Raw genomic sequence first — 24144 nt, 5'->3', positions numbered from 1 at the left:
AAAAGATACCATGAAATTGTTATTTAACCCGTCACCTGATGTCTGCTTTTTTACTGCCACTTTTCTTCTTCGGGCCATCAAAGCAAGGCCTAGTATGTCATTTTAACGTATCTTTTAAATGTCCGATTGATTTTGTCAAAACAATGTTGTTTTATATTGTAATGTCTGTGCTTTTATGGACTTTGTGTTTAAGCTCCGAATAAAGCCTTATGAACTGAACTGAACTGAACATGAAAATAGAACACTAATACTCTTTCTTATTTCAGATAATTTAACATAACTGCGTCATTCTGTACTGCTGTATCAGCAAGGAAGATGTTCTGAAAGAATTAAACTCTGTGTTCCCTTCATCCAATCTTTGTTGTTCTATCCATCAAAATCTTCATTGTTATACCTGTCAAGAATCCTTAAAAAACAAATGTTATACAGAAAAGACTTACCTTAATACTTCGCATTTAAAAAGGCAGACTATTCTATGTGCATGGCTATTATACATCTGGAAGACTCTATTCTATATCTTTTCACTTTGTGATGTATTGCCTATAAGTGGCTGCTTGGAGTTAGCATTAAAAGAAATATGCATAATGATAGCCTCCGGTCTTTTAATGAAATCCTGCAGAACATGGAAGTTATAAAAACTGGTCTAGGGTTAAAAGAGACAATGGGGATGCAAAATCTTGGAAGCACATCAGTGTGGTGACGTGGTAAAAGATTGAGGTTGATGCTGAAGGTCGAAAATATAAAGCGGTGACCAACCAGGCTGCAAACAGGATGCTAAGGGATGGTAACAAGTTGGGGAAGGGGAACCATCATAGACCAGGGATCTGCCATTTCCAGGTCTTGAGAAATTGTTGGTATACCAGAGAAATATAATATGAGCAAGTTGCTAAGATAGGAATCCATTCTGTCGCCTGTAAAATGATTACGTGCTATTTGAATAATAATAATAAAAAGAACCAAGCGTGCACCATTGTAATTTAAGCCAACTCTATTTAATATTCTGATTCTATGATTAGACATCTCTTTAGATTCTGTGACTAAGAGGCACCAACCCCATCCTTAATTGTATTGGGATGGTATATCATAACATTTTACAATTGTTTTTAAATTTCATGCAATTTATCAACCAATGGTGAATGTTAGAATGTGTTTAATGATGTTTTACGTTTACAGTTGTGAATGTTGTAGTTGCTGTCTTACTTCAAGAAACGATAAAGCATATGCATAATAATATATTACAGTGAACGGGTATTTTGTTACTACATTCTTGCATCTCATTGTATAGATTAACAATATCAATTTAATAGCATGAGACGAATGTACTCAAATCATCACTGGGTGGTCGTTAAGCTGTACAAAAAAGAACACGTCTTTATCTCACTGTGATGTGGTAAAGAGAGTGTTGTGGTTTCTGACTCCAATTAAACTTCCTGTCTCAAACATGTAAGGGGACTTTGATTTTGGACCACGTTTACTTTGATTTTGGACCATATCGTGCTATTTTCGTTGGAAATTGATAAATGTTCTGGTTTTTTTTAGTTCTCATGAAAATGTAAAATATCAATACAGTATATACGCTGCAATATTGAGATCATGGTTACTTCTTGACAGAAAACCAATTAAAGATAAACGTATAACTAAAGAACCGAGATCCAAACCTACAACTACTATAAATTGGAAGACACTGTGCATAGTTACACTAATATAGACGCTGCTCCCTCCAAATGGAAATGACCCGCTCCAAGCTTTGGAAAAGCTTCGCCGAAGCCCCAGCCCGGACTGGTCCATTCATATTACAGAGGGATCAGAACCGCAGCTGTCACAATCTTTACCTGTACCTCGTCCCCTCCCCTTTAAGATGGCTCGAACACACCGGATGACATCATGCTCAAGGCAGCCTCCCGCCCTCTATAAATGTCTGATTGGATAGCCTGTTTCACAGATACTCCCATACTATTGGTTATTGAGCACGTCGATCAAATTCAGAGCAAGCCCGACCCACCTGGGAACGGTTGCGAATGTGGATTGGAGACAATGGTTGCCTGTCTAACGGCCCATCCTTAAAGGGGAGGGGCTGTGGTCTCTTCTGTCGGAGGGTACCAATGGCAGGCCCGCCCCTCAGTCTCGCGCCGCTGCTGTCGGTAGCGAGCGGCGGACTCCGGGTTCCGAGGGACAGCGAAGGAGGGAGGATGGGGCGGGGACCCGCCTGCCGGAGAAGCATTCTGCCAGGTAGGAGGCAATGGGACAATGTTATTATTATTACCTCATGTCCGTCATCATGCCCTTAGTCCATCAGCTTCGTCCCTCTTCCCCATCTTCATCCTTTAGTCCATCTTTTCACCATCCCTCTGGTGCATTGGCTTCTACTGTGGTTCTTCCTCATCATTCCCGTATGCAGTAACCATCCCTTAGGTCTACAATTCTAGTCTTCCTTTTCCCGGTTCGTTTTCATCTTCTTCTTGGTCTCTCGTTTTCATCGAACACCTTCCCTTTCCCGTACAAACATATTCACTTACATCTCCCAAAATGTTCTCAGCCCATGTCACTCATTGGTCGTCAGTATCATCATTCATGTGGTCCACCTTTATCATCATCAGCACCGTAAACCCATTACCATTTTCTTTTCACCATCCCCCACCACCCATCCATCAATGTCCTCGTTATCCCATAGTCCATCGTGACCAATCACCCATCTCCTTGGCAAATCCTCATTATCCTCTTGGTCCATCATCATCACACATAAGGTTCGGTCCACGTCCATCACCCTGGGTCATTGCCTCATCATCACCACTTTATAATCATCAACATCTTTATCGTTCCATGTTCTGTCTTCATCACTCGCTTGGTCTACCATTAAGATTATGAAACTCTTGGTCTTTATTTTATCACTACTCACCCTGCACCTCGTCCCCCTTCCCATCATATTTTTCATTGCCTCACTGGGTCATCTTTATCACCTGTTCCATCATTTTCCCCCAACTACCAGGCCCCCGTCATTCACATCATATAACTAATCATCATTGCACAGATGATGTTTTGTATATGTGGAATCAAGCAGCAAAACAATGGAGCTCTTTAGAATAAGGGAGTAACACAATATGGGTGGTAGGAAGGGTGAGGGTAGGGAGAAGGTATGAGCAGGTACTGTGTGAATGCTCTTCTGGAACGCCATGCGGTAGGGCGTTTACATATCGAGTAGGTGTTCCTGAGGTTTTCTTTCCTGAAGTCTTGGCAGATTTTGACAAAGATATTACTTCATTTCATTCGTACTTAATGCAAAAAGGACTGGTTCAGATTTTTTTTTTTTTTGTTAATTTTCTTTTTATCCCATGTGTTGGTTTCAAGTCTGGTGGTGTAGCTGTTGCATGTCTTGTCTAGTCCTATAAAGTTCTTGATCTTGTAAGCCTTCACTGTCTCTTTGGTTCATCATTAATCTCCATCACCACTGGTTCATCGTCTTCCTCTCCCTTTGGTTCATTGTGTTCACCACCATCTGTGGTCCGTCTCTCCTAGTCCACCTTCATCATTGCACTTGTCCACCACATTGATCAACTCTGGTGCATCAACATATTTCTGGTCCAGTGACTTAAATCCGCCTGCTTTATTTTCATCTCCATTCCCTGGTCCATGTTTTACCATCCTGGTCATCTGATCTCCCATCATTGTCCTGTCCAATCTCCGTGCATCTTTCCACATAATGACAATTTTCAATGGCATGCCCCTCGCCCCAGTTTTTCGGCCTTAAGGTTTATGCCATCATCCTAATCGCATGTTTTTTTTCCTGCCGCCATCATCCATCCATTGCTTCTTTTCAGAATCTCGACCCCTCGGTCTAGTCATACTAATAAGAGGTGCTTTATCATCCTTTTTATACCCTGGTCCGTCATCAACTTCATATAAATATATGTGGTCCTTTCTCCTCATCAACATCTTATTTCCTTTGCTCTTTGCCCATCACTCTCATTCCTCTGGTCCATCTTTATTTTCTGAACCCCTCTCTTATCCAGTTTTATTCATATACCAACTAATCTTCTGTATGTCCTCTTTCCCTCATCAACTTCATCATTGTTCTTTTCATCCATTGTTTCCTCTTCCGTCATCGTCTGCATCCTATTCCCAATCTCCCCATCGTCCTCTTTTCCCTCTGGCATTCTTGCCTTTCTTTTCTTAATTCTAACACACTTTACCCATCTTTTCATTCCTTGCTCTCCAATCCATTAGGAATATGTGAGAGTTGTATCTGTCTCCTGTGGTTTCTGGGCATTTGGGTGGTAGCTGGTTAACTATGAAAGAGAAAAATAAATTAAAATCAAACAGCTTATAGGGAAACAACAATGAGGATGCTACCTAGGTACATTCTGGTGGATCATTCCGAGTTGCAGGCTGGGTGCCGCTGATTTAAACTCTTAAAGGTCATCTTTGAGATGAACAAGTAGGACATTTCTGAGGTGGATACATAGGAGAGTGCTGCTGAGTGATTTGTAGAATGCTGCTACTGATGTGACTGCTTTAGGGGATTCTGTTGAGCACATAAGTGGTACTGCTGCGAGTGCTTGTGAGAATAATCTTGTTTGAAATTGCAGAAAGCTGCCCTCAATTTTAAAAAGGTCACAAATTGCTACATTTATATTACGTCTTAACTGTTACCTGTTCGTTTACCTGGTGCAGCCTTTTCACACTAGTTGTGTTTGGTAGAGAGCTGGTGAGCCCATTGACAGACAGGACAAATAACGAGTAACCCATTGCATTGTTGTTTGGAAAGCAAGCCTGAAAGGCATCATTTATGGACCACTGGGTGTCTTAGTGGATGTACTTTTTAATGTGGGTCAATGTAGAAATGGCATGGCATGTGTGGTCCCTGTGTTGAGATCTCGGTTTCTGATGGAATGGCGCTGTACTTTCAGATTTGCCTATTATTCTAGTTGTATGATGTCGGCCTTCTATCTAACTGGCTGTTTGTGTTTGCTCGTTATTAATTTTGATTGCGCTAAAGCCCTATTTGGATGCCAAGTTGCCACCTACGAGCAGCTACATGCCAGTATGTTGACCTACATTGTGCTGGACTACTAGTACAATTTGATTTCCTGCCTGATGTTGCATATCTGTAAATTGAGGTACTGTCAACATTGAACTGTGTAGAGCTGTGTGAGGGCCACTTTCTTCGACTGATTTTCTTCCTCCCTAAACATTCTTCTAACGCTCTACTTCTATGACTCACCTCCTTCCTTATAATTCCCTTCTCTTTCTCCATATAATACTTGCATCTTCTCTATCACTGCCTTCCCCAGGCTCTATTTCATCCCAAAACGTCCCCCATTGCCTACTTTAGTCTCATTTCCCCAGCCTCTATTTCTCCCTATTACTTCTTTCCTGTTTCCTGTTCCTTTGCCTTATTTGTCACTTTGCTCATCTGGCTCGCTACTTACCCTTCCCATCGGCCACTGGCTCACCTCCTACCTATCACATGGGCCTAACTCTCTTTTCTTGAATTTAATGGGACTTCTTTTTCTCAGTCTCTTCCTAGACTTTACTGTCTGTGGCTCGCTTCCACTCTTCTTACTTCCCTTTCCCTCTTTGTAACTTACCTTTCCTAACTGTCTTCCTTCTATTATTTCCTTCCTTATGTTTTGCTTTTCTTTATCACTGTGACTTTCTTCTTCTGGCTCACCTCCTTTCTAAGTATCTCTTCCCAAATATCTGTTCCTTCTCCTTGTTAAATTATTCTTTGTAGCTTCATTTGTTTGTCTTCCTCCTTTTTGTGAATTTCATCTTTAGCTGGATTTTCTACCTCCCTATCTTTCGTTCTCTTGCCCTCAACTCCTTATTTCTTCAATGTGCTGACAATTTTCTTTACTATTAATTCCTTCTGGTGCCTCTTTCTGTCGGACTTTTTTCCCATGGATCTCTTGCTCCTTTTTTCTTCTCCCCCTGGTTTATTTCTTCACTTCTGTTTCCTTCCCCTGTTTATTGATTTATATAATTCACATTTTTTATGTAGCGCTGCTCTAGCTAGGATAACTGTTAGTGCGCTTTAGAGAATAAAAAACATTCAGTCTTCATCTACTCTCTTTTTTCCTTATATTGCATGTTTTCAATCTCTAGGCTTTCTTACGTCGTACGTGGTTTTTTTTTTGGACCCTCGTTTTATCTGTTCTTTCATAAGCGCTCTTCTCATTTTCAGACCCATCCCTAGATCACCTATTCGTTATCTTTTAAATCCACAGGATCCCCCCCCCCGCTTCTAATAATTACTTCCCCTGTCTGTTTCTTCCTTCCTCTGGCTTCTCATTGTTTGAAATGTTCATCACTTATTTTTCTTGTACCTCTACCTCCACTCTGTTTCTTTCCCCTGCATCTCCTAACTTCTTCATTATCTTGCCTCCGTTCCACTGTGTGACCTCATTTAGAACTTCATATATTATTTTTTTTTATACGACTTTAGTTAGCTCTCCACTATCACTTTCTTTCCTAGCTCTCTTCTTCCCCATTCTTTTCCTGGCTTATTGCTTCATTCTCCTACTCTCTTCGGGGCATATTATCAAGGGGCCGCGGTAATCATCGCAAATCGCGCTTAGTGTGATTTGCATTATCGCCGGTTCACATCGCCGTGTTAGCGGCGTATTTGCAACACTTTGCTGACAGGCGATATGAAACCCGGCGATAGATGGCGATACACATCAATAGCGGCGGAATACAGTGAAATAAGAACAGTGCTAATGAGAATGTTGTAAATAGGGAGATGCGGACTTAGCCATGCAATCCATCTCCCATTTAACTTCTAGCCAAGTCGGGATTTTTGCAGACGTAGGATTCCGGCGAAAACCGCGGTTAGCGCGGCTTTAATGATCGCTTCGCGTGTTTGTTGCCGGGTTGTAAATACCGCAGTGTTTCCTTAGTGACTTTATTCATGTTGGTTTTCGAGGGAACGCCTATTTTGCATCTGATTAGCGATGTAGATTGCTAAGGTGCGAGGCTTCTCGTAAACGGCAGCTAACATGCACTAATGCATGTTAGCGCCGCCTTGATGATTGTGCGATGTGTAAATCGCCGCTTTTCTGGCGGTATGTGCCGGGAAAGCGGCGATATGGCCCTTGTTAATATGCCCCTTGCTTCCTCTGTGTCTTTTACTCTCACATACACCCTCCAGCCCCCCCCCCCCTTCCACTCTATCACTTTTTTGTCCTGTGGCTGTTTTCTTCTTTAACATTTTTCTTCTGTAACTCCTGATACTCCTCTCTCACTTTCTTTTTAGATCTGGTGTTAACAAACACACTTTTTTGTTATATACACATATAATCAGCTCTCTTTATGTATTGGCCTGTTAACGTGCCTTTCAACTATTTGTTCAGCCCAATAGAGCATGGGCACATGTTCAGCACTTCAGTCATTGGCTTATTCTGTGTGATGGCATTCTGCTCTTGCACAACATGCACTTACCCGCAATAAGTAGCCCACTTAAATGGTTTATAAAAACCATTCACAAAACACGCATTGGCAAAGCTAAAAGTTGGCAACCCATGTCAGAGCAACTGGCTTTGCCAACGCTTGTTCATATAGTACACCTTGTGTAACATCTCATACTTCACTTCAGGGATGGGTATCCTGGATCAGTGTTGTTTTACTGTTCCTGCTTTTTATTCCTATAGGGTGTCCGATTTGCCATCTTCCTTCAGCCTTAATTGTTGTCCTGTCACATCCTTTCTGGTATAACGTTTTGCTCTTAATTTGTTCATTATGTTATGCTGCGGCATTTGTGGTGTGCCGGGTTCTTGAGGGAATTTTGGACTCATTGAAGTTGAATGCATAATTAGAGGGAGGCTCTTTCAGATAACTACAGGTGTAATTAAAAGTCTTGTAACGTGTATTCTCTTTTCCCTGTCCTCATCCTCTTTTTAAACTCATCTATGATGTAGAACGTCTTGTAGCTATTCTCTGTCTCATGTCCTCATTTTCATTTGATCATTCCATGTGTTTGTGTTCAAGTTCTTTGATTGCTCTGAGATTAATCACAGGTGAATAGCCTCGAGGTGATTCATTTTGTTAGCATTGTACAGGTAGCATTTTGAGGTGACTATGCTAGGGCCACCCTCTCTTAACCTTGTGACCTGCCTTCGAGCTTTAACTTTGCGCTTGTGCTGTACTTGCTGAAAAGGCGCTTTGCCGCCCCGTCAGGACTAGTAAGCGCTATATAAATGCAATTACAATACAATAATCATTACAGTTGCCAATAGCCTTTATTAGTCAGGTGAAACCTACCCGAATTTTGCAATGTTTTTATTTTTACGTTTTTTACCCAAGATTTGTGGTTCTTGCCTTTTTTTCAATCTTAAAATAGCACACCCTTTTGATGCCTTCATAGGCCATTTAGAACATCTTGCAGTAGGTTTACCTCTGCCCCTTCCTATAGTCTCCTGTAGTAACCTCCTTTCCATCAGGGGCGTCTTTTCAAGTGTGCCTACCACTCTTTACTTGTCTTCTGCCTAGAGCTTTGTAATTTCCTATCCTTCGAGCATGACTGAGATGAAGAGCATTCATATTATTGTCTTGGCGCATGCAGAGAAACTGGCAGCATGGGTAGGCCCAGGTTCATTAACCACAGGAAAATGGGCAAACTGTGTCAGCCTGTCAGTTTATCTCGATAGCCCTTATGGTTTCCACGTACTTATTGTTATTTGCAGACGTATTAGCCTGCAGTTTTAGGCCACACGGAACTGGGTTAACTGTATGGACCTGGCAGTGCTATCTGTAAATAAAATAACTGGCTCGATGGAACTGCTAGCCCAAATGTGAGATTGTGGGTAGGCTTGATTGACTTGCCTGCCTGTTTACCTGGGGTGTGGCATGACTGTAGTGTTGTGGTCATGCTAGATGGGCCTGGCTGCACGTATGTTTCGGGTTGTGCAGACCGAGTGTAGGCCCCATTTGTGCTTGGCTGCCAGAGTGTGTGTGTATTGGTGGGAGCGTGGCAGGTTGTTTGTACCTAGGAGCCATAATTTCAGGGATGTAGGCAGGTAGGGTGGACCTTGTTGCCTGTATTGTTGGGGGCAGCAGACTGGGCCTAGGTGTGGCAGGGATGTGGGCAGATTAGGAGGACCTGGCCCTCCGCTGCAGTGATGTGGCAGACTGCATGGGCCTGGGTGTTGGTATCTTTAGGGTGTGGCAAATTATGTGGGCCTAGGATTCATACATTCGGGCAGATCTTTAGCGGCGTGTTTATCCCCCAGAGATGTGAGTGGAAGATGGACTAAGAAGCAAGGCACACGGCGGGCAGAGGCTTCCTATCCTTGGAAAGTGTAAAGGGCTTGTAAGTGTGTGGTGCCACCCTGAGGTCCCCTGGCATCTCTGCCCAGCAGGTGTGACGAGGACCATCATCGGGAGCGGGGTCGAACGTGGCTGCTCCAGGCCTCCATGGTACATGAATCGAAACCGTCCCAGTCTGCAGGCCCGCGAGATCCTGCCCATTCGGTGCCCCCCTCCGCGTGCGGCAGTTCCAAAGGCTTCCAGTGCTTCTGCATCGAAAGGAAAAAAAAAAAAGGAAAAAAAAAAGAAAACGTGCGATTATCAGCACCGCGTGAGAGGGGGAAGGGCAGAGGTCTGTCGGTTAATAAATCACCGCTGGAGACCGAGGGCTGAGCGGGCGGCCCTGCCCTGACGGCTGCACGCTCCCCGGAGCACCGCACCGAAGGGTCGGATTGGAGCACAGGATGATGCTCTCCGAGCAATGCCTGCCCTACTCCGGCAGCCCGGGATTCTTGTAGCTCGCCTTCTTTTGGGCCTAGGCAGGGAAGGTGGTTTATCGTGACAACACTTCTACTAGCCCTGATTGCCCAAGGTGGGCGAGTGATTGTTCATTCCATTGGCCTTTTCTTATTAAGCATATTTGTACCGGCTCCAATCTACCTCTTTCCTTCCCTGAGGGAATTCCTGCAAGAATGGATATGGTTTCTTTTGAGAGTCCCGTACTCTGCTGGAGTCGGAGCATTGACGATCCGGGGTGATAACACCCTCCACCCCTCCCATCCACCACCACATCACCCCAGGCCCCTTTCTGCCAAGTCTTCGGCAGCCGCATGATCGCTCGAGCTTGCACCCTTCGAGCGTGAAAGGAAACGAAGGGTGGCTTGATGTCGCGGCCTCGCCTTTTTCTGTGGTTTTCTGCCCCGGACACGATCCACCGGCAGCCCATCCTTGGACCAGTGGCGTAACATAATGATACCCCCTCCCCTTTGCAAGAGGGGGCTCCTGAAGGGGTGATTCCCACGTAGGCTTGATTGCCCTGCCTCCGGCAGCCAGATCATTTCGCTACCTTCCTGCTTCCCGTCGCGGGGGAGAAGGTGGGAAAAGGGTTGTTCTGACAGCCCTGCCTTTCTGTATCTATATATAGCACCTTTCGTTCCCTAAATGCTAACAACCTGCGCGTGAGATCTATCGTGCCACAGATATGTGCGCAGAGCATGGCTGCTGGGCGACGCCTGTGGAGGGCTTTTGTAGTCGCATGTTGGCCTGAACCCTAGTCCTCCTATTGCTGGGCAGCAGAAGACCTTCTTGGCTTTAGTAATGGAACGTGCCTGGTAGGTATCCCTTCCTCACCCCTGTGCTTTTCCTTATCCTGGGTACCACCGGAGCCCTACAAAAGGCTCTCCATGAAAGGGCTGTGCAAGGCTCCCAGCCACCTTGCTGTATCGCCGCATGTCCTTGTGTCATTCACAGCCTTAGTGCGATCATGGTCCTCTCATATGGTAGAGGTGGAAGGTATTTGGTTCATGAGAAAAGCATGGGCAGTTGGTTCAGCCAGCAAGATGGAGGCATGAGGCACAAGGATAAAGTGAGCAGAGTGGCCACGCGATGCATGGACCTGGGCAAAGGCTGGGTGCATGATGTGCAGAGACAGCAGGTCTAAGGATTGAGGAAGAGGCAGAAACCAAAGAGAGGGCAGCGACTGAAGGTTTAAGTACCAAGTGAATGGCATGGGTGAGAGGCGTGTGGACCAAATGAGAGGTGGGAGCATGAGGTTTATCGACCAAGGGTTAAACTGAGATAGGCGTTGTTAGGTGTAAAAGAGCGGCAAAGTGAGAGGGTGCATGGACCAGTGGAAGGTGATGTTGTGAAATGTGGTGGCAAAGGCAGAAACCTGGACAGGAGGTATATGGCCCAAGGAAGAAACAGATGCAGATGTAAGAGGGGTATATGGACCAAGGAAGAATTGAGCAGGGACTTCCCAGACTAAAGTAGCAGTGAAAACAAGAGGTCTGGGACTAACAGAGAGGCAAGGACCAGGAAGTTTTGGAATCAAGAAGAAGGTGAGGAAAACAAGTGTATGAACAACATTTATGGATCAAGGGAGAAGTGGGGACAGGAGGTTAAGGGCCACAGAAGAGGCAATAAGTTTGTGGGTCAAAGGAGAGAGGTAGTGGCAAGAGGTGTGTTCATCTATTGAGGTGTGGCTGGAAGAGTTTGACCCAAGGGCTTAGAGTTGGCAGGTGGTGTATGGATCTGGGACAGTAGTGAGACTCAAGAACAGGTGAATGAATCCAGGCAGGACCGTGATATTTGTGAACCATGCAAAAGGTGCATGCCAAAAGGGAGGCAAGTGTAGGAGGTATATACATCCATACAGAGGTGGGGTCATTAGGATAAAATGGAGAAGATCAGTGAAGTAGAGGATTGTGACAAAGATACCAGCTGGATACGCCGTGTAAAAACAAGCCTTGCTCCTGGCAGAGAAACATTTGAGTCCTGCCTCAAAGTCTTTATTGGCCGATAATGGCCCAGCATTCGCTGCAGATCCCCAACAAAGCCAGGCCAGTTGTTTCCGCAGCTTAAAAAAGTGCAATCTAATGAGTAATTTCACGAACTAATCAAAAACCCTACTAAGCATCATCCGGAAAGAGAAATTCTGGCATCCTCACAGTTGGTGATGCAGGATTGTGTTAAGGGAAATTGACTATTTTCTTTTCATTCTGAGGGCCTTTTTTAAGGACTGCCACAGAGGGGTAGTTGTGCTGTCCAAGGCTCAACCGGGAATTTCTGTGTAATGTGAGAGCTAGTTCTGTTTTCCAAGTATAGAGCTAGGAAAGTCTGTGTAACCTTGAACCTTCACTACACTGTCCAAGACCATAATCCGCATTAGCTCCGCGATCTAAATGTAGAACTTTTGGGCACAACCCTCCTCTCGTCCTCACAATGGAGATAACATGAGGATTATTGGCGCTAACTAGATATCTTGTATGTAATGTGTTTTGGACTTTCAGTTAGGCATTAAGCTGATTTAAATTCATTTTTATTTAATTTATTTGCTTTTTTCTATAGCTCTGTCTTGACCACTAACTGAGTGGCATTATACATAGAGCGGTGATACATAAATATGAAAAGATGGTGCATATAGTAACAGATGTATATTAGGGTACGTGAGAACATACACCAAGCATTGGCAAAGCCAAAGGAAGACCTGGCTAATAACTGAAAATGCCTGGATATTTGTATGCACGCAGGTACTCATCCATCCACCTACGCAAGTACACAGTCCCTAGTAGGTCGTACAATCACTCATTCCTGCAGTCCCTCATATGTTCTTCCACCGATTAATTAATTCTTGTTTATTCCGACTCACCTGTCTTCGTGCTCAAACAAACTAATCAGTGCAGAGGCGCTTTCAGTTTCAGGTAGACTTATTGACTTTGCTACTAGTTTGTGAGGGTTGTGAGAGCTTATGGGACTGTCTTTTAGGCTGCGAGTGCAGTTGGTATGTGACTGCTAGTCTGTGAAGAGTGTGCATCTGCTTACATTAGGTATAACTCTAGAATACTTTCTTTTGTATTTTCCATTAAGGCCATGGATGGAGGCCTGCTGTAAGCCTGTTTAGTAAAGGACAAGACTTACCCTTGAATCAACTCTGCATCAATCATTCCTGAGTAGATTCTTCTCCCTTCGCTTGTGAGTCCTCACTGTTAGCCTTCCTTAATGAGGCTGCCAAAAGATCAGGGTCATTAATGTCTATTCACTTTCGAGATACCTTGGCCAGTGGCCCCTGGTAGGATGTCATCACCCACCTAACCATTACACGAATCACTGACACCCACATCATTTGCACAACTCGCTGTGTTTTTCTTCACCAGGCACCAGTTAAACCAATCTCCGCTCCCTCCCCTGGACCACTTAGTTCTCACAGACACCTACATTCTACTCTGAAGCTGTACCGGAGCCTCCCATGAACATCTCCGCAGCTCTGCTTGTCGAACGCTGGTCCAAGTGCATCCATCCTGAAGCCATTCCACCTCCCTTTATGCATGCACGTAAAGTGAGCATGTGCAGCAAAGTGTAGTTCATGCCCAGGACTCCTCTGCGGAAAAGTGAGATTGACAATAGCTGTTGATTCACCACCAGGCAGAAACACAATACTGAGCCTATGCTGAAGAACACGTTCTTGCGTTTGCACCAAAGAGTAATATACTCGTATATTAGATTAACCAGCATAGCACAGCATATACCTGCAGGAAAGTGCTCCTATTTGCATGGTTACCCCCCACTTTTTGCCTGACAATTGATGCACTTTGACTTGATGTGCCCTGGGTCTTGCCAATCCGGTTCCCAGGGCCCGTGTTCTTTCCCCAAAACTGTACCTCTGTACCCGCAATTGGCACATCTCTGGCCACAGGTGAGCTCCTTGTAAAAAGGTACCACTGGTACCAAGTGCAATGTGACCAGGGAAGGCCTCTAAGGGCTGCAGCACCCATTGTGCCAACCTTTGAGACCCAGCTCCTTAACACCCACACACTGCCATTGCAGGCTGCATGATTTGGTGCAGAGAAAAGTGAAGAGTTTGCATGGGACACCATGTGTGCCCTGTCTGCAACCCACTGCCTGTGGCCTAGCTAAGTCACCCCTCCAGAAGGGTGCACTAGCCCACAGGTGAGGGTACAGTTGCATGAGCACTGTACCCCTACAGTGTCTAAGTCCATTCTTAGACATTGTAAGTGCAGTAAAGCCATAAAGAGTATATGGTCTGGGAGTTGGTCATCACAAACTCCACAGCTCCATAATGGCTTTACTGAAACCGGGGAGGTTTGGTAGAAAACTTCTCAGCACATTAAACACATGCTGATGCCAGTGTGGGATTTCTTGTAAAATGCACTCAGAGGGCATCTTAGAGACACCCCATGATAAAATGACTAGCTCTGGTGTGGTTCTTGAATGGCTAGTTGCCATTTGCCACCACCAGTCAGGTTTCTGGACTTCATAGGCCTCAGCTCTCTGGGTCCAGAAACAAAGCCCATCCTGGGCAGAGGAATCTTGCTTCCTCCCCCAGGATGGGCTGGGTCCACTAAGGGGAACCTTCAAAGACCTGCCTTTTTTAGCTGACCCTGTCTTTTACTGCCCCCAGCAACTGGCTCCCACCGGTTCTGACCCCTACTTTGGGCGGGAGAATCGGCGGGACACCAAGTTAGTAGGAGAAGTGTGCCCACCTTTGCCAACCCCATCCCTCAGGTGGGGGAGGCGAGGCGCACATCTGTCCCTTCCATCTTGAAGATGAGGAAACTCTGCCAATCAGAGAGAGAGGCACCTGCCTCCCTCCCACTAGAGGGTTTCATACTAGGGGGTGTATTCACCCCAAGGAAGGGATCTATTGATCCCGACCTGCACACCCCTAAATTTAGTACTCAGAGGCGACCCTGAACCTTGCCACCTTGGATTAGAGAAGAAGAAAGAAGGACCGAAGAGCCGTGCTGAAGAGGACAACTGCTTTGGCCCCAGCCCTACTGGCCTGTCCCAACGTCTAACTGAAACCAGCAAAACCCCGGCGTGTCCTGCAGCACTCAGCCACCCAGAACTAGGAGGCCCTGCCTTGCCTTCACCAGAACATCTGTCTTCCGTGAGCACCGGAATTGCTCAACCAAAGACTCCAACAAAGAACCCTGATCCAGGGGGCTCCGCGGTTCTGCATTCAACGACCACGGGCCGAGTTCGTGCGGCCCAACACCACGAGGAGGTCTCCCCAGTGATCCTGACCTGGGATCTGGTGATCTCTAACCTACCTCAAGCTTCAAACTGATGCCTGCAGCCTCAACCTGAGGAGTCCCCCCCCACCCCCCCCCCCCGACCGCGATCGGAGCTGGTAAGAAGATCCGACGCCTAAAGACTCCTCTGCACCCGACACCCCACGGCCTTGGGCGGCCCAGCTGATGGTGTCCAGTCATCCCCCCAAGAACCCAACTTACTTCCCCTGCCGGTGGTCGCCTTCAGGAAACCTCCTTGCAGCGATTCTTTCAAACTAGAGATCTCCATTGAAAACCACAGGGCTCTCAATGTCGTCTTGGTATTGTGCATTTGGACGCATTTGTGCCACTGGTGGTGCAGCTCCTATGCTGATTGTTGGCCCCTGCAGTGCTGATCTTGAACCCAGGAGATTTGCTCCCACAGCCGACTGGCCTGCTCGTGAACAGACCCTTACCGAAGGGCCCCCCCCCACCCCCAACGGCTAACATTAGGCTTCTGTACTCTGCACCCAGCCACCCCAGTGCAGCTGGTGGTGCAACTAGAGTGCCTCCTTGATCCTTGGGGAACCCTGGTTCTACCAAACCACTATTCTTGCTGGCCGTTTACTTACCTGCAAACTGATAACCCACCTTTTCTCCCATAGGAACCAAAGTTATAGTTTTTGTCCCAAAAATGGTCTGTGTTTAACTGACTTTTGCATTGAAAACAAAGTAACTTTGCTTTAAACCCAAAACTGTTGTACTTACCTGTATTTTGTAAGACCCATTGTGTGATATCTCGGCATATCACCCCAAGTAGTCAAAGCAACCTAAAGTCATTTCTATGTATTCTAAACGGTTTTGAAAACGCATACAAACCTGTAACAATTCTAATTTCAACTACAATTGCATTCCCTTGCATTTGAAAGCATATTTTACCTACCTTTTGCGAAGTTCTAGAAATAAAACATAAGTATACCTTTTTATACTTGCCTAATTGGTCTGGATTCTGTCTGAGTGTGTGCCATCAATCTTGATTGAGTGTATACAATAAATGCTTAACACACCCTCCTGATAAGCCTAACTGCTCGACCACACTACCACAAATAGAGCTGTTAGTGATGATCTCATTTAACCTCTACTATATCTCCCGGGATCCACTGGACTCTGTGCACACTATACCTTACTTTGGTATAGTATATTCAGAGCCAGCTTACTACAATACCCCACGCACCACTGTTATCGCCACCTGGGATACTGGAGCAGTGGTTCTGGGTTTAGCGTGGAAGAAGTCTATAGACAATTCATAATATGATCACCACTGGGGGATAGACAGGAAGCACACCACAGCAACTCATCTGTTTGTTTACTGCAACACAAACTGCCCACCAGTCCACTCTATACCTGATTGTGTTATTATATTTGAATGAGACGGGCATCTTGGGAGTATGAATTCAGCCGTTTCTTTATCTTGTGTCCTGGGCATGCTGTTGCTGGTACAGGCATCATGAGGCCCTTTTGCTGTGTTTTTTTGGTGGCATTCGGTACTGAAGCTGTTGGAGCTTGCTGTCCCAAAGCAGGGGACTATGGAGATGGACAGTAGCAGCTCCTGTTTCTTCTGGGACAGAAGGCAATAATAAGACACTTGTATTTCAGTTTAACGGAATAGCATGGAAGTGGTTTGAGTGGACCCAGGGTAGCAGTGGCGGTGTTTCCATGAGAGCGGAGGAGCATCGCCCCTCCATTTGAGAGCGAGAAACATGAAAAATAAAATAGTAATAAAACAGATTTATTACTATGTTCTTTTTCATGAGGGCAGCAGCCAAGTCTGAGGGTGGCCCAGCAGCAGGGAGTAATAGTGTGCACTTCAGTTTAAAGTGCGCATGTCACATTGGCTGAATGTCTTGCTACGGCCAGCCTGAAATGCGCACATTAAGCAATCCAAGCAGTCTTAGACAGCTGGGTGAAGAGCAAGCACAGACCCCCAGTACTTTAAGGAACGTTGTATCCGCGTACTCCAGCCAATCCTGCTGCTTCTCTCATGCTGCTTTAGCCGCATGAGAAAAGCATTTGGATTAATAGTGGGGAGTTGCTGGCTGGAGCTCTAGGAGCCCGTGCTGACGAGATTAAGAGGAGCGCTGAGCACGAGGCAGTAAGTAAGTCAATCTTTTTATTTTTACAATTTTTTGTTTAACTCTGTGAGAAACTCATGGTGCTTTCAGTCTCTCCTCGAGAGCTCTCAGTCATGGCTCTTCATAAAAACTCTTTAAAACGGACCACCATTGAGAACTTTGGGATTGAGACTAAGGACCCTACTGGTTTTTATTAGTGCCTGTCAGTGGGTTATATATTTCCCCGTCACTGCACCAGTTTTGTTTGCCGCTTGCCACCACTGCACAGTAGGCAAGGGATAAAGGACTCCAACTGTGAAAACTGGATTGTTTTACTTCTGGTGTGTTGACGTCACTGTAGCATTGGACCCAAAGTAGACCCTACTTAGCATGGTCCAAGGCTTACTTGGTGGTTAAAAATTTGGAACTCCACAAAACAAACAACATTTAATGAATCAACGCAGAGGCTGGGCTTTTAATATTAAAAAGTACTTTAAATCATACACAACTAAATGCTAAACATAAAGTTGCAAACATACACCATAAAAAAATTGACCTCTCTAGCTTCTCCTGAACTAGAGATATATGTAAGAAGGTTTCACTTTGTTAAACAGCATAAAGGACTTCCTAAGCTGTTTGTATAGAATTTACAATGTAAACCCCATTCCTGTTGTATTTGCTAAACAGTTTACAATGTAAAATCCCTTCTTATTGTATTTGGCGGAGTTGACTAGCTAAAACCTCTAAGTGCATTTACATGGCATTTCACAATGCAAACCACGTTCCTACTGTATTTGACACAGTATGTTTTGTTTGTATCACTTATGTGCAAAGGAGCTATTTCATAGGCAGATTAAGATTAACACAACTGATGTCGAAATCAAATGCCCAAAAAGATTATCAAAGGGTGTGGGGCTGTAGTCCGCGACCATCATAACGTTCAGTTTAAACTGTCTGCACCAACCATACCCATTCAGCACTTTAGGGAGGCAGAGCAGTCCAAGGCTTACTCAGGGAGATAGTGTGGAATGGAAACTAAGAAATGTGCAAAGCAGAGAATAACATTCATTAAGTCATTATCCAGTCAGTGCTTATACTTTTGAAGAAAATTAATTCTTGGCTAAATATGAAACACAGGAGAGACCAGAACTTGCTAACTCGTTCGGGACCAGTGATCTATGTCTGTGTTAAACAATGGAAGGCTTCTCCCTATATTGTCAAAGTTAACAGTGTAAAACAGTTTCCTATTGTATTTCTCACAGATTACACAGTGTTAAGCACCTCCCTATTGTATTTGTCAAAGTTCACCATTTAAAGCCCTTCCTATTAAGTTTGTTAAAAATGTCACTATATAAAATCCATTTATTTCGTATTTGTCAGAGTTCACAATATAAAACTGCTTCTTACTGTATTTGGCACAAAATTAAACCAGGCAAAGACCCTTCATTTTGTATTTGATAAAGGCTCTATGTTAGCAGTGCCTCTATCGGTTATGAGCAGTGAAACAACTGCATTGGAGGGCTAACTCAAATGCCGCCCAGTCAAAGTTCTGTAAAGAAGATCAACAAAGTGGCGGAGCCAAAGCCCATCACTCTGTCCTGCTTTTTAATTATTTTTTTGTAGTTACTTGAGCGCCATTAGACAGCTAACAGTGTCTCTAGCTAGACCTAAAACGGGATATTTTCTAGTGTCACAGGGTGGGGCAGAATACACTTTAATTTAAAGGATTCCACCTACTGAATACACAGGGTTGGGTAAAGCAATATCATACAAAATATGCAGTGAAGTTTCTGAGACTAGGTAGGAAAAGAGTTATGTCACAATCAATTGTTGTCGGTAGAAAGTACATGACTTTTTAAGGTTTGACTTGAACTCTTTGTGGGACACCCCCGCGCCGCACGGCCACCAGCTGCTGCGTGTGCCCCTTAGCCTGATCCCTGCCGCGCTGCCTGCCTCGCCGCCGGCTGACTCCGTTATCGTTTGTTTTGATTTTGTTTTGTCCGACATTTGTGCTTGTCATACTGTTTTTGTATTTACTGCATTCGTGCCCGTGTTAGCGTCTTTATTCCCTTAGTGCCTGTTTATTTTATTTTTTTCTGCTTTATCAGCTTGTGTCCTTCCTGTTTGGCCGCCTACCTCGCCGCCCTCCGTCTTCCCTCCCCGCTCCCCGCTTCCCGCCACCACCGCAGACCCCGCCCCTTTTTTCCTTCTGTTCGCTCCCCGCTCCCGCCTCCCAGCTGCTCCGCCCACCCGCGCACTTGGCCTTTAAATGGCGACCGTGCGACACAGGTAAGTGTGACCCACTTGTGGGACACCCCCGCGCCGCACGGCCACCAGCTGCTGCGTGTGCCCCTTAGCCTGATCCCTGCCGCGCTGCCTGCCTCGCCGCCGGCTGACTCCGTTATCGTTTGTTTTGATTTTGTTTTGTCCGACATTTGTGCTTGTCATACTGTTTTTGTATTTACTGCATTCGTGCCCGTGTTAGCGTCTTTATTCCCTTAGTGCCTGTTTATTTAATTTTTTTCTGCTTTATCAGCTTGTGTCCTTCCTGTTTGGCCGCCTACCTCGCCGCCCTCCGTCTTCCCTCCCCGCTCCCCGCCACCACCGCAGACCCCGCCCCTTTTTTCCTTCTGTTCCCTCCCCGCTCCCGCCTCCCAGCTGCTCCGCCCACCCGCGCACTTAGCCTTTAAATGGCGACCGTGCGAACGCGCAGCGGTCACGCGCAGCGGGCGCGCCGATTGTGCGCCGAAGGCGCGCCAAAGGTAAGCCCGTCTGCGCCCGTCCGCGACCGGATCGCGACCAGCGCCAGGACCCCTGGCCCACGAAGACCCCGACCGACTCGCAGGACGTACTCAGCCGCCACCCTCAACGCACTCAACACCGGTCGACGCCCAGAGTGCCACCAAGCCACACCACGTCGCACCCACGGACCCTTCAGCTGCCACGCCTGCAAGTTCTCCTGCATCCGGACCTGCCTCACACCAACACCCGCCAAGTCAAACACCAGCAGCACCCACCTCAAGTGCATCCTGCTCAACACCCGCTCCGTCCACAGACACGCCATCGAACTCTGGAACCTCCTCGACACCACAGCCCCTGACGTTGCCTTCCTCACGGAGACCTGGATGAACGCCTCTTCAGCTCCAGACATCGCCATCGCTATCCCAGAGGGCTACAAGATCGTCCGGAGGGACCGAAACGCCAACCAGATGGGAGGAGGCATCGCCATCGTCCACAGGAGCACCATCCGTCTCACGACCAGCACCGACAACACCCTGACCAGCGCCGAACACCTGCATTTCCAGATCCACACCAACCCGAACACCACCCTCAGAGGCACCCTGATCTACCGACCCCCTGGACCACGCACACAATTCAGCGAGGACATCGCCGACTTCGTCAGCCCGCATGCCCTCCCCTCCGCTGACTACATCCTCCTGGGAGACCTCAACTTCCACCTGGAGAACAACAACGACCGCAACACCAACACCCTGCTCGACAACCTCGCTAACCTGGGACTCAAGCAACTGGTGTCCACCCCCACCCACCTCGCCGGACACACACTCGACGCAGTCTTCTCTTCCAGCACAGACATCGACTTCAGCCACGCCACTGAGCTTCAATGGACGGACCACAGCTGCGTCCACTTCACCTTCAAGAGAACGACGACCCACCACCACCAGCAACAGGCCGCCCGCAGAAGCTGGAACAAGATCACAGCTGACCAGCTTGCCACCTCCCTGAGCCAGCACCCTCCTGCCAACTCAGCGAACCCCAGCCAGGCCGCCGACAACCTCACGAAGTGGATCAGCAACTGCGCGGACGAACTCGCCCCACTGAGGACCCCGCCTAGCAGACCCGGCAGCAAGAAGGCCCCATGGTTCACCGACGAACTCAAGAGCTCCAAGAAGAACTGCAGAGCCCTCGAAAGTCTGGAGAAGGGAACCGACACCGGACAACAGGACCTCCTTCAAACTTGCCACCCGGAAACACCACCAGCTGATCCGCGCCGCCAAGAAAACAGCATTCAAGGACCGGTTGGACTACAACGCACACAACTGCAAGGAACTCTTCAACATCGTGAAAGAGCTTTCCAACCCCAGCGCAGGAAACAACGACATCACCCCATCGCAAGACCTCTGCAACTCCCTCGCTTCATACTTCCACAACAAGATCGCGGACATACACAGCAGCTTCAACAACCAACCAACGCACACCATGACCGAACAACCGCCCCCCACCACCACCCTCCACGCCTGGACCCCGATCAGCACCGAAGACACCATCCGCACGATGAACTCATCCACTCCGGATCACCGACCGACCCCTGCCCTCACCACGTCTTCAACAAGGCCGACGCTGTCATCGCACCCCACCTGCGAGACATCATCAACACATCCTTCGACACCGCCACCTTCCCTGAGAGCTGGAAGCACGCCGAACTCAGCGCTCTACTCAAGAAACCCACAGCGGACCCCACCGAACTCAAGAACTACCGCCCCATCTCGCTCCTCCCGTTTCCAGCCAAAGTCATCGAGAAGACCGTCAACAAGCAGATGGCCGCCTTCCTCGAGACGAACGGATCCCTCGACCCCTCACAGTCCGGCTTCCGAGCCAACCACAGCACCGAGACCACCCTCATCGCCGCCACAGATGACATCCGAGCCCTGATGGACAAGGGAGAAACAGCGGCCCTCATCCTCCTAGACCTCTCCGCGGCATTCGACACGGTCTGCCACCGCACCCTAGTACGGCGCCTCAGCAACATCGGCATCAAGGACAAGGCGCTGGAATGGATCATCTCCTTCCTCGACGGAAGAACACAGAGAGTCCGCCTTCCACCGTACAAGTCAGAGGCCTCCGAAGTCATCTGCGGCGTCCCCCAAGGATCATCTCTGAGCCCCACCCTCTTCAACGTCTACATGAGCCCCCTCGCGGCCATCGTACGCAAACACAACCTCAGCATAATCTCCTACGCCGACGACACCCAGCTGATCCTCTCCCTGACCAACGACCCCGCCGCCGCCAGAGCCAACCTGCACGAAGGGATGAAAGAGGTAGCCGAGTGGATGACAACCAGCCGCCTGAAACTGAACTCTGACAAGACGGAGGTCCTCATCCTGGGCTCCTCACCCTCCGCCTGGGACGACTCCTGGTGGCCTCCTGCCCTGGGCACCGCACCCAAACCGACAGACCATGCACGAAACCTGGGCTTCATCCTGGACTCCTCCCTCTCCATGACCAGGCAAGTCAACAACGTCTCCTCGGCGTGCTTCAACATCCTACGCATGCTACGGAAGATCTTCTGGTGGATCCCCACCGAGACCAGGAAGACCGTCACCCAGGCCCTCGTCACCAGCCGACTGGACTACGGCAACGCCCTCTACGCCGGTACCACCGCCAAGCTCCAGAAGAGACTCCAGCGGATCCAGAACGCCTCAGCCAGACTCATCCTCGACATCCCATGAACCAGCCACATCTCCGGACATCTGAGAGACCTTCACTGGCTCCCCGTCAACAAAAGAATCACCTTCCGCCTCCTCACCCACGCACACAAGGCCCTACACGACCAAGGCCCGAGCTACCTCAACAGCCGAGTCAACTTCTACGCTCCCAAACGCCACCTCCGTTCAGCCAACGACGCCCTCGCCGCCGTCCCCCGCATCCGAAGAGCGACTACAGGAGGAAGGTCCTTCTCCCACCTGGCCGCCAAGACCTGGAACTCCCTCCCGACCGACCTGCGCCTGACCCAAGACCACCTCTCCTTCAGGAAGAAGCTGAAGACCTGGCTGTTCGAGCAGTAGCGGCACCCCCCCCCCCCCCCATCCCCCCAGCGCCTTGAGACCCTACGGGTATGTAGCGCGCTTTATAAGTGTCACTGATTGATTGATTGAGTAAAGCGAATGTGGCTTGGGCGAGAGTTCCCAAACAAGGCATTTGCCAACAAGTGTTCCAAACTTTTCTTGAATTGGGGTTTGAAATCTGAGGATAGAGGCATAAATATCTTCAAGATTTCACATTCCTTCTGCCACCACAATGGAATTACTTTAGCTTTATCATGCCTTTTCTGTGTAGAGCCTCCTTGTATCTCTGAAAGACACAGCAGACCATTGTGTATAATTGATGTGCAGCAAAGAGAACCTTCTCTGGATCGAAGTGGCTCTTTTCTTTTCCGATCTGGGGGACATGCATTTAACAACTTTTTCTTCCTATGTTTTTGACACTCTAAATGCCGGATTGCCAGTATTGGTCAAAAAATTGTTTGGATCTCTCAGAATGGCAACACCCTCTGTGGAAGGGATGAGTCTATCATTTGAAGGGTCTGGCTCTTTCTGAGAGGAAAGTGTTCTGTTTGGAGAACATGTCAGAAAGACCAGGTTTTCTTCCATTTAGTAAGGCACGACTCCTCAGTAGTGCAGGACATTTTGGAAGGGAAGGATTTTATTTGGCAAGGTTCATGCACTGCTACATATTTTTCATCATACCTGATATTGTTCCAGAAGTGAGAGCCCATGGTAAACTCTTAAGTAAGAAAAATGTGTTAATGGACCTGTGGAGCCTATCCATTCCTTTGTGTTGAGTAGTGATGTCCTTCTTGGCCTAGCAGGCTTGACATTCATACTTTGCAGGCTGGTAGCAGGTGAACCTTGAGCCAGCAAGTTTTCCTTGATACTAAGAAGGTAGCAGCGCACAGTGGGGCAAATGGCAAATGTGCCTAGTGGAACTTGTTTAAAAAATGTACTATGGGCAGGTTGAAACTAATTCAACTGAGGTCCTGGGACTTTGACTGCATATGTTGTATGATATTTGCCCACTTCCAAAAAAAGAAAAACAGCGGTAAGGGGATGGCAAGATGATATCTCTGTGGTGTCAGTAAATGGAACAGCCTGTAGGAAATGCCAGGTTTTGAGTTCTACGGGCAGGCATGGGTCTTGACTTGTAGGTGTGGGGCAGGCATTGGTGTTGGCTTGTGGCTTGTAGACGTATGGGGGACAAGATACTCATATTGCAGGTTGATGTGCGTATATTGCTCTTAGAGTAATGACACTGAGTGGAGCTGT

At 47.3% G+C, this 24144-nt stretch overlaps 1 protein-coding gene across 9 annotated transcripts in view; it reads left to right on the top strand.

The window, feature by feature from the left end:
* The first annotated feature begins 2088 nt into the window (after nt 1-2088).
* The window catches only part of PPFIA3 (PPFI scaffold protein A3), a 966668-nt gene continuing 944612 nt past the window's right edge, over nt 2089-24144 (top strand). For 7 of the 9 annotated variants that reach the window (XM_085616264.1, XM_085616259.1, XM_085616263.1 and 4 more), the window contains exon 1: nt 2101-2229. The gene's annotated coding sequence lies outside the window, so the exon portion shown is untranslated. Of the gene's footprint in view, nt 2230-24144 lie in introns of all 9 variants that reach the window. The other 2 variants (XM_085616258.1, XM_085616256.1) reach the window with 2 other exon arrangements.

This window comes from Triturus cristatus, chromosome 7 (assembly GCF_964204655.1).
Source record: "Triturus cristatus chromosome 7, aTriCri1.1, whole genome shotgun sequence".
In the NCBI taxonomy this organism is placed as follows: Eukaryota; Metazoa; Chordata; class Amphibia; order Caudata; family Salamandridae; genus Triturus; species Triturus cristatus.
This window is presented reverse-complemented; position numbering and strand designations above follow the sequence as displayed.